Raw genomic sequence first — 11,365 nt, 5'->3', positions numbered from 1 at the left:
AGACACATCTCTAGAACTGTTAAGAGGAGACTGTGTGAATCAGGCCTTCATGGTAGAATATCTGCTAGGAAACCACTGCTAAAGAAAGGCAACAAGCAGAAGAGACTTGTTTGGGCTAAAGAACACAAGGAATGGACATTAGACCAGTGGAAATCTGTGCTTTGGCCTGATGAGTCCAAACTTGAGATCTTTGGTTCCAACCCCCGTGTCTTTGTGCGACGCAGAAAAGGTGAACGGATGGACTCTACATGCCTGGTTCCCACCGTGAAGCATGGAGAAGGAGGTGTGATGGTGTGGGGGTGCTTTGCTGGTGACACTGTTGGGGGTTTATTCAAAATTGAAGGCATACTGAACCAGCATGGCTACCACAGCATCTTGCAGCGGCATGCTATTCCATCCGGTTTGCGTTTAGCTGGACCATCATTTATTTTTCAACAGGACAATGACCCCAAACACACCTCCAGGCTGTGTAAGGGCTATTTGACCAAGACGGGGAGTGATGGGGTGCTGCGCCAGGTGACTACCTCTTGAAGCTCATCAACAGAATGCCAAGAGTGTGCCAAGCAGTAATCAAAGCAAAAGGTGGCTACTTTGAAGAACCTAGAATATGAAATATATTTGCAGTTGTTTCACACTTTTTTGTTATGTATAATTTCCACGTGTTAATTCATAGTTTTGATGCCTTCAGTGTGAATCTACAATTTTCATAGTCATGAAAATAAAGAAAACTCTTTGAATGAGAAGGTGTGTCCAAACTTTTGGTCTGTACTGTATATAACACACTAAACATACTGGATCTAACTAAATCAACTGCCTGCTCAATCTAGCTAACTGAAATGAGACTCTCTATCTCTCTCTCTTCGCCGCCGCAACACACTACACAAGGCCTACGCGCAGGCGGCCTTATATAAAGTGGGGCGTGCACTTAGTCCCCCTGAGCCATGATTGGCCAAAGGCACCCTGCTTTTGGCCAATTATGGCTCTCTGTGCTGACGGCGCTGTGATTGGCCAAAGCATGCGGGTCATAGTGCATGCTTGGCCAATCAACAGCCAGCAATGCACTGCGATGACGCAGTGCATTATGGGCTGTGACGCGCAACTCAAATTTGGCGCGAACGGTCAATATAGTTTGATTTTCGAACGATTGAACAGCCAATATTCGAGTCAAACCCATGTTCGACACAAACTCGAAGCTCCTCCCTACCTGTGATGTAGAAATTTAGTTTATTAGAAAAGTTTGAGATCAAGGGCGGTATATACAGGAGTGTTTTCATTACTGGTCAAAGTTGATGTACTTATGTATCTTCTGTTTTGATACTACAGTAAACATATTTGAACTGTTTCTTTAATATTGTGTGAGTCTCTATTTACTACCACAGCTGGTGACATGATGGAACCCAGGGTGTCAGAGGTAAGAGAGAATTTGCAGAGTTGAGGTAACCAATGGGGTAAAGAGTCAATAAGCGCCCTTTATAGGAGTACCGCAACAGTCACAGAGTCACTTCCAGTTCTTATGCCATGTAAATATTTTTTCTTAAAGCAAAAGACCAAAAGTATTTTTTTATCTTTTGCTTTTAAAGGTAGAGAAGAAATTAGGGGTCTAAACTCTGTTACACCACCGGGGATGTCCGGGCAGGTTTGACCGGGGATGTCCGGACAGGTTTAAGCGGATATGCTCAATGTGGCTGGATACGCCGGGTTTGAGCCCCAGGGAACTTGTCATGACTAGACTTTTACGATGTTTATAGGTGGGTGTAGAATTAGTGCCGTGATGGAACATGAGCTGAATTGACGTGTATGGGGGCGGGTTGGAATAGTACCTGGTGGAGTGGGGGGAGGTTGATGGTTATGGGTGGAGTGAAGGGCAACTGTCTATATATGACATGGGGTACATGTGAAGAGCTCTGACTAATGCCCAACTAGGATTGGCAGGGCTCCTACTACATATACCCATGGTCAGTCTGCTGGGTGAACTGAAGGATGGAGTGCTAGACTGTCATGCAGGAGGGACAACCCCATCTGGGGTGGAGCTCGGGAGCCTCTCCTTACACAGTCATGGACAGGTGTCCAGGACCTAGGAGAGACAGTTGGGCCGCACACCCAGGGCAGGTGTCAGTGAGTGAAAGCACAGAGGAGAGATCTGCAAGGGGCATGCCAAGGGAGCTGGGTGCAGAACCAGAGGGAGAGACTGTGGAGTTTGTGTCAAATCGATGCAGCCATGAGGACAGGCAGGATTTGCAAGTCAGACTTGCTGGGATCAGAAGTCCATCACCATTAAATCTTCTCAATTAGCCGGTTGCTGCCATGAGGGGGTAATGCATGCCCCGGTCTACAACGGTTTCATCTTCGTAAAGTTCAATCCCACAATAAAATAACAAAAACAAGCAAGAGACTTTTCATTGACTAAAGGAGCGTGTCTAATGGATGTCTGGCAGCAGGGTAAAACGTGTGGATGTTTTAACTCATAGCAACCAACTGCTAAAAATGATTTTCAATGACAATGGCATAGTTCACACCAGTGCTTGCAGTTCCAGTTCCATAAAAAAAGTAAAACATGCCACATTTTGCCTACGCTGAAACTTAAAAATGCACCAAAAATGCACTGGGACACACATGTCCTGATTCAGTGCTAGTTCACACCAGATGCGGTTCAGTGCACTTTTTTTCTGCACTAAAAATGCATGCACAGCGTTTTCCATGTACTGTATTACAATGGTTCGAGTTCACACCAGTGCAGTCAATTTCAAGTGCAGAAAAAACTGGAACATAGCAAATTTTATCAAAAACGCACTGGAATTGCGTGTGGTGTGAACTGTAAGCAAAAACTGATCCGGAATGTATCCAGAGTGCATTTTTGTGGTGTGAACTGGCCCTAAAAATGCACGCAGTGTTCTGCATGTATTCCAATAGCTGTAGTTCACACCAGATGCAGTTCCGGGCGCTTTTTTCTGCACTAAAAATGCATGCAGTGTTTTCCAATGACTCTAGTTCACACCAGTGCAGTCAGTTCCAGGTGCAGAAACTGACTGCATTGGTCTGAACTAGAGCCATTGTAATACATGGAAAACACTGTGCACACTGCATCTTTGCACTCCGCATTGGCCAAAAAACGTGTGCGTTTTCTAGGCAATGCTGTCCGGCTCAGGTGCGAATTCAGGCCCATTGACTTCTATGGGAACTCTTCTGAACAGCACATGTCATTCATTGATGAACAGTATAAAATCCTGACCTGATACTGATGCAATCCTGACCTGAAAAAATTTATTATAAGTCAGCAGGTACAAATACTGCAGCTGCTGACTTTTAATATACGGACATTTACCTGTCCAGGGCGCATGCGATGTCGGCACCTGAAGCCGATCTGTCCCTCGGGTGGAGGCGCCGCCATCTTCGTGCACAAGTCACGCTGTGTGATCTCAATGGTCCCTGCTAGCTTCTGGGACCTGTGTGTCTCCCAGAAAACAGCAGGGGGGATGGAGGAGGGGCTGGACATGGCGTAGATCGCCTCAGATACTGCAGCGTTCTATACCCGGAAGTGGGAGCAAATAACTGGATTACACAGGTATCTGCTCCCCCCTGAAAGATGCCAAATGTGACACCGGAGGGGGGAGGAATCCAAAAATTTCAAATTTTGGGTGGAACTCCGCTTTAAGAAAAAAAAGACGGGAAATAAATTTACTGGACTGCATAAAAAAAAAACGCATGCAGAAGAGCATCTGGAATGCATCCAGCCCTTTGCCTTTCCAACCACGTGAAGCAGGCCTATGTGGAACTCCTGAGAGCCAGAAGAGAAGCAGCTTATATAGTTTTGGCCATACATTCCTATTAACTTGGCTACTAGAAGCCCAACGACTGGCACTGCTTTCACACCTAATTTTCCAGAATTCCTTCATCCACCACAAGCATGTTCCTGAAGGTCGGCTGTGTAAAACCCTCAGGACACTAAACAGCTCCACAAAGCTCTATTGTTGTAAGCTTCTCTAACCCCCCCCCAGCCGGTCACTGGCTCCAGGTGAACATGACTGAGGAAGGAACTAGAGCGGGCACGAGCGCGGAGCCGAGGGCAAGAAGCGTGCGCGCTCCCTGCAGTCGTTGCACATTGGAGAGGGTGAGCCTGGCCAGGAATGCGCGGCGTGTGTAGGAATGTGATCCAGGCAGCCATCGGTTAGAAGGTGCGATCGGTTTCCCGTGGAAGTTTTGATCGCGGAGCGGTAGGTGAGCACATCGCACATAGTATTGTGCCGCCGTACGGAGCGGGCTCAGAGTTGGACGGAGTTTTGGGTGGGGGGGTGGTTAGGCCGAGACTGTAAGAAGTTGTTGTTCGGCGTTTGGTAGAGGGATTGTAGAAGAGGAAAGCGTGTGAAAGAAGTTGTGAGCGGAGCGGGAAGGTGGAGGTGAGCGGCGGAGTTGCTGGCCGGGGATTAGGTGGACACTTCAAACTTCTATACGGCTGGGCGAGCCAGTCCTCCCCCCCTCTCTCTCCGTGTAAACATGGAAGGAGCTTGGCCGGGGTCTGACAGTAGGGGGGGCTAGCGGCGGCATCCGCTCCCAGGCCGCAGCAAAAGTTTGTTTTACATGGAGAGGAGGGGGCTCCTCGTCTCTCTCATTGCCCCCTTCCTGGCGGTGTGTTAGGTTCCTGTGTGGGACTCCGGTGGTGTGTGTGTTGTTTGTCCTCCCCTCTTAGCCTGCACCATAAGCGGCCTCCTGTTCAGGGGCATGGCTGTGTAGTACTTTGATGTGTAACAAGAGGAGCGGAAACGGCGTGCACGATGATCGTAGTTGCTGTGCTATGGCCGGCTTCTGTGTCTGGGGAACTGGGGCCCATACCTAATCAGTGGCCACATATGTGACAGAGGCTGGCCTTGTGTTCTTTACCATGTGTGATATGTTCTTCTCTTTTATGGCCCGTACACTAAATCTGAAAATCGGACTACAGATTTTTTTTTCTATTTTTTTTTTTTGCATGCGAGTTGCATATCATAAATGGAGAGGTTACGAAAATTCTCGTGCGACAGAATAAAAAATCGGAAGTGTTGTAGTGTATTTTTGGGTGACAACTGTACAGATTAAATGAAAATAGTATGATCTGATATCCTACAAAAAAAATTCTGTTTGTCCTATTGGATGAAGTATTGTGATCGTCTCTCGAAAGCTCTGTCCTAACGATCCGCTTATCGTATGATCGATTCAAAGCGGTAATTTTCGTTCACTTTTTGGATTATATGTACAGGCCGCAAGGTTAAAGGGTCACTAAAGGGGAAAAAAAAATAATTCTTTAAAATAACTAACATGTTATACTTCCACTGTGCAGTTCGTTTTGCACAGAGTGGCCCCGATCCACATCTTCTGGGGTCCCTCGGCGGCTGTCTCTGGTCCTCCCCGCAAGAAGTCGCCACATTCATGAGAGAGAGCTTGCGTGGTGATGAGTCCTTGCAGGCGCGCTCCCGTGATACAGCGAGCGGCCATAGCCGCTCACTGTATCACTCGGCCGTGTCACTGGATGTGATTGACAGCAGCGCCAGCCAATGGCTGTGCTGCTCTCAATCCATCTGCTCCAGCCATTCAGCGGCCAGGCGGATCTCGGGACCGAGCGCAGGACTTTCGAGGCGTCAGGTAAGTAAAACGGGGGGGGGGGGGGCCCCAGCATCATCATCATCATCGGATGTTTTTTCACCTTAAAGCGGATGTGCCATGGGAACAAAATATTAAAAGCCAGCAGCTACAAATACTGCAGCTGCTGACTTTTAATATTAGGACACTTACCTGTCCTGGAGTCCAGCGCTGATCGCAGCAGAGCACGAGCGATCGCTCGTCACTCTGCTGCTCCCCCCGCCATCCACGCTGAGGGAACCAGGAAGTGAAGCGCTGCGGCTTCACTGCCCGGTTCCCTACGGCGCATGCGCGAGTCGCGATGCGCCCGCCGATTGGCTCACACGCTGTGTGCTGGGAGCCGAGTGTTCCCAGCACACAACGGGTGACAGACGGGATGTGACGGAATGCCTGTCTTTCGCCCGTAGCGTGTGGCCGGAAGTGGGTGCAAATACCTGTCTTTAGACAGGTGTCTGCACCCCCCTCTCCCCTGAAAGGTGTCAAATGAAAGGAGGGGGTTCCGATCAGCGGGACTCCACTTTAGGGTGGAGAACCGCTCAGTGGCGTCACTAGGGTTGGTGTCACCTGGTGCGGTAAAATATGGTGTCACCCTACTGTTTGCTCTCTGTTCTCCTTTCTTCCCCTTTTCTCTCTCTCCCTATCCATCTTTCTTGTGCGTTCTATCCCTTCTTCTTTCTCTCCATTTTTTGTCCCCTCCCCCACTTCTCTTTCTCCAGAACCGGAATTCACATCTCAGGAGCCTATAGGCCAGGGGCGTACCTAGAGCATTTGGCACCCGGATCCAATATCTGGCACCCCCCCCCCCCCCCCCACACGTTAAAATGTAAAAACACCCCACTGTGCCCCCTGCATACCTCTGCATCCTTCAATATATTTTTGTTACTACTGTGTACCCCTCTCCACAACTGCACCTCTGGACCACTTTACATTGCACAGTACCCTGCACCTCTGGACCCCTTTACATTACACAGTCCCCTGCATCACTGGACCCCTTTACATTACACAGCCCCCTGCATCACTGGACCCCTTTAAAATTACACAGTACCCTGCATCACTGGACCCCTTTAAAATTACACAGCACCCTGCACCCCTTTACATTACACAGCACCCTGCACCCCTTTACATCACATAGCCCCCTGCACCTCTGGACCCTTTTACACTACACAGCCCTCTGCACCCCTTTACATTACACAGCACCCTGCACCTCTGGACCCTTTTACATTACAAAGCCACCTGCACCTCTGGGCCCTTTTACATTACACAGCACCCTGCATCACTGGACCCCTTTACATTACACAGCACCCTGCATCACTGCCCCCCTTTACATTACACAGCCCCCTGCACCTCTGGACCCTTTTACACTACACAGCCCTCTGCACCCCTTTTACATTACACAGCACCCTGCATCACTGGACCCCTTTACATTACACAGCACCCTGCATCACTGCAACCCTTTTACATTACACAGCCGCCTGCACCTCTGCACCCCTTTACATCACATAGCCCCCTGCACCTCTGGACCCTTTTACACTACACAGCCCTCTGCACCCCTTTACATTACACGGCACCCTGCACCTCTGGACCCCTTTACATTACACAGCACCCTGCATCACTGGCCCCCTTTACATCTCATAGCCCCCTGCACCTCTGGACCCTTTTACATTACACAACACCCTGCATCACTGCACCCCTTTTACATTACACAGCCACCTGCACCTCTGGTCATGTCAGCTAAAAAAAAAAAAATGGTGTCACCCCTCTAGTGGGTGTCACCCGGTGCGGCCCGCACCCCCCTAGCAACGCCACTGGAACCGCTTTAATGCATAGATTGCGTTAAGGTGACTTTTTTTTTTCCTTTACAACTCCTTTAAGGATGAGCTCTGGCATGTTTGTAAACCCCACGTGCAGAGCCCGCCAGGAAGTTGGCGCTGCGCTAATAACGGGCAGTGAGGCATTTCCCGATCTTTGCAGCCCTGCATCGGGACAATGTTTCACTAGCAGCACAGTGCCGAATTCCTGGTGGGGTTTGGGAACACGTTGGTGCTCATTCTTGCATTACGTTCATGCTGCAGTGATGCGGGAACCCTGCAAAATCGCATGTCTCCCAGCAGCAGATATGCAAACTGCTGGGAGTGTCCATTCAGGCTATGTTCACACATATGCGAATTGGATGTGGTTTAAAAATATTTATTCCCCCCCCCCCCAACTGAATTTCTGTTTCAATTGCACTGCGCTATGCAATCTGTTTGGGGACGTTGCTAAATCTAACATTGATACCCGCAGCAGATTGCATGGACATGGTGCTTTTGCTAAGCAGTGCAATGCGGGGAAACGCAGCGAATCTTGCGCGTTTCCCTTTAATCCCATTAATTTTAATGGCCCATGTTCACACCTGAGCGTTCTGTCACCTGAAGCAACATGCTTGTTGCTGAAAGTACATGAGCTTCTATTTGGAGATTGGAGTCAGGTTGGGTCCCATAGTATTTAATGGAAACGCCTGAAAATGTCCGTCATGAGCGATTTTTGCATGTTTTCGGCTTAAATAGCAGTGCTCCACCCCTAATTTACACATGCAGTGTATTTTTTTTTTACTGTGGTTAAAAAAAAAAAAAAAGCATAAAAATTGCATGTGCAAAAAGCACTGAAGAAACGGATCAAACGCAAACTGCATAGGTTTGAACCAAGCATTAGGCTGCGGTAACCCCGTGGTTTAATGCTAGGTTCACACATATGCGCGTTGTGGTTGATGCATTTTCCCAGTGGGTTTTTTGTTTTTATTTTTTGACACACCTTTTTGATGCAAGGGAAACGCATCAAAAACTTGATTTTGATGAGTTTCTCCTGCTGTTCAGTTGAAGTCTATGAAACCAAGAACGCAACCTGCTGCAGGCAAAAAAAGTCCCTGACCCTTTTCCAAAAAACGCACTGGTTGAAAATGCACAGATGCATATGTGACCCTTGACAGGTAACCGGCAGCAACAGCATAGTGATTGCTTGCTGTATGGAGAGCTGCCCATAGCTCTGGCCACCGGCGACCTGTCATTATAGTGAATGGGGCAGGCTGCTTTACCTAGCCCCTCTCATCCGCAGCTGTAAACAAAGGATTTCTGCGCCTTTCTAACTGAGATTGTGAGGTAGCATCTCACTTTCCTGATCTGTGAGTTATCAACAGGAGTAAGGAGAAACCTGTACTGATTGTCACTTATTAATTTGTGTACTTTAAGTTTCTATGGATATTATTTACTACCAGTTGTAGTTATTACGGAAACGTAACCAAATGTTTATCTGTTTTGACGATATGTATTCATGATAACTAGTTGGGGTTATTTGCATTGACATTCGAGTATGGAGATTACACTAATTCTTGATTTCTATGGATTGGTCTTTTCATATGCATATGATGCATCTTGTCTCTCCAACTGTATTCTTCTTTTCTTGTATTTACTTTATATTCTCAAAAACTTGAATAAAGAGATTACACAGATTTAAAATGCTGGCAATACATTGTCAGATGTTTATAAAGATCTGATCCAGCAAAAATAATAAGATGCTTACACCTATTCGGTTAAAAAACCTAGACCTTCATGCTGTACAAATGTTAGAATGGATTGACACAATTACTGCGCTAGGGCAAGGCTCGACAATTCCCAGAAGCCAGGTCATCATGGGTGCCAAGAATTGCATGGAGGTGGGCCCCAATGCCCCTCTACATGAGCGCTCTCCCATCTGTGGGCCCGTGATCAGCTTAGCGGGTGCCACCCTGTAGAGTGTACAGTTTTACTGGCCATCAAGGCTGGGAAAGAATGTAATGCAGTGCAATGCAAGTTGCATTACGTTCAGTGGAGGTCTCGTTAAAGCAGAGTTCCCCTTACCTGTCCTGGAATTCAGCGATGTTGGCACCCCAGTCTGTTTCCTTCGGCTCTCTGGTGCTGCTGCCACCATTCGTGGTAAGGGAAACCATCAGTGAAGCCTTTTGGCTGGTTCCCCAGGGTTTGACAAATTTGCTTGGAATCTAGGAGCCAGCTAAAAAAGTTAGGAGCCAGAAAATGCGCCCCGTCCCGACGAGCTCGCGCACAGAAGCGAACACATACGCGAGTAGCGCCCGCATATGTAAACGGTATTCAAACCACACGTGAGGTATCTCCGCGATCGTTAGAGAAAGAGCAATAATTCTAGCTCTAGACCTCCTCTGTAACTCAAAACGTGCAACCTGTAGATTCTTTTTAAACGTCGCCTATGGATTTTAAAGGGTATAAGTTTGTCGGCATTCCACGAGCAGACGCAATTTTGAAGCGTGACATGTTGGGTATCAATTTACTCGGCGTAACATACTGCGCTGCGCTTTCTGAATGGCCTTGTGGCGGGGGGAATGGGGAGGGGGGCCCGAACTGCTGAGTAATCTCGTTGCTGCAAGATCTTTTGCAAGTGGGGACAGGTACTTGCTACCTCTCCAAAGGTGCCAAACGTGGCACCGGAGGGGGGAGAAGGCAGATAAGCAGCGCTTCCACTTTTGGGTGGAAATCTGCTTTAACCACTTGCCCACCGGGTTAATTCTGGCACTTCTCTCCTTCATGTGAAAATCACAATTTTTTTGCTAGAAAATTAATCAGAACCCCCAAACATTATATATATTTTTTTAGCAGACATCCTAGGGAATAAAATGGCAGTCATTGCAATACTTTTTGTCACACCGTATTTGCGCAGCGGTCTTACAAGCGCACTTTTTTTGGATAAAAATCACTTTTTTGAATTAAAAAATAAGACAACAATACATTTTGCCCAATTTTTTTTATATATTGTGAAAGATAATGTTACGCCGAGTAAAATGATACCCAACATGTCACGCTTAAAAATTGCGCCCGCTCGTGGCATGGCGTCAAACTTTTACCCTTAAAAATCTCGATAGGCGACGTTTAAAAAATTCTACAGGTTGCATTTTTTGAGTTGCAGAGTAGGTCTAGGGCTAGAATTATTGCTCTCACTCTAACGATCGCGGCGATACCTCACTTGTGTGGTTTGAATACCGTTTTCATATGCGGGCGCTACTCGCGTATGCGTTTGCTTCTGCGCGCGAGCTCGTCGGGATGGGGCGCTTTAAAAAATTTTTTTTTGGTTTTCTTATTTATTTTTATTTAGTTTTATAATTTTTTACACTGAAATAAAAAAAAAAAAAAAAAATTGATCACTTTTATTCCTATTACAAGGAATGTAAACATCCCTTGTAATAGAAAAAAACATGACAGGTCCTCTTAAATATGAGATCTGGGGTCAAAAAGACCTCAGATCTCATAATTAGACTTAAATGCAAAAAAATAAAAAAATGTCATTTTTTTCAAATGACAAAAAAAAAAATGTTTCTTTAAGAGGCTGGGCGGGACTGACGTTTTGACGTCACTTCCGCCCAGCAGAGCTATGAGGACGGGTGAAGGAGATTTCTCCTTCAGTCCCGTCCCCGCTCAGCTGCCGGACACATCCGATCCCCTCCGCCGCTACCGACGGCTCCGGTAAGCGGCGAAGGCCGCAGGAGAGCGGCGGGAGGGGGGGGCCCCTCTCCCGCCACCGATAACGGCGATCTCGCGGCGAATCCGCCGCGGAGACCGCCGTTATCGTGTACACCACATGCCCCCTGAAAAGATGAATATCTCGGTTGTGGCAGCAGCTGCTGCCGTTATCGAGATATTCAACTTTAAAAACAGGACGTCTTTTTGACATGGGGCGGTGGTCAAGTGGTTAAAAAGAACTTGTAACCCCAAAA

General features: G+C 47.5%; 1 protein-coding gene across 2 annotated transcripts in view; it reads left to right on the top strand.

Moving 5' to 3' along the window:
• The first annotated feature begins 4,064 nt into the window (after window positions 1–4,064).
• Window positions 4,065–11,365, top strand: part of REST (RE1 silencing transcription factor) — a 50,934-nt gene continuing 43,633 nt past the window's right edge. The window contains exon 1 of one of the 2 annotated variants that reach the window (XM_040322571.1): window positions 4,065–4,211. The gene's annotated coding sequence lies outside the window, so the exon portion shown is untranslated. Of the gene's footprint in view, window positions 4,216–11,365 lie in introns of both variants that reach the window. The other variant, XM_040322572.1, reaches the window with a different exon arrangement.

Source organism: Rana temporaria, chromosome 1 (genome assembly GCF_905171775.1).
Source record: "Rana temporaria chromosome 1, aRanTem1.1, whole genome shotgun sequence".
Taxonomy (NCBI): Eukaryota; Metazoa; Chordata; class Amphibia; order Anura; family Ranidae; genus Rana; species Rana temporaria.
This window is presented reverse-complemented; position numbering and strand designations above follow the sequence as displayed.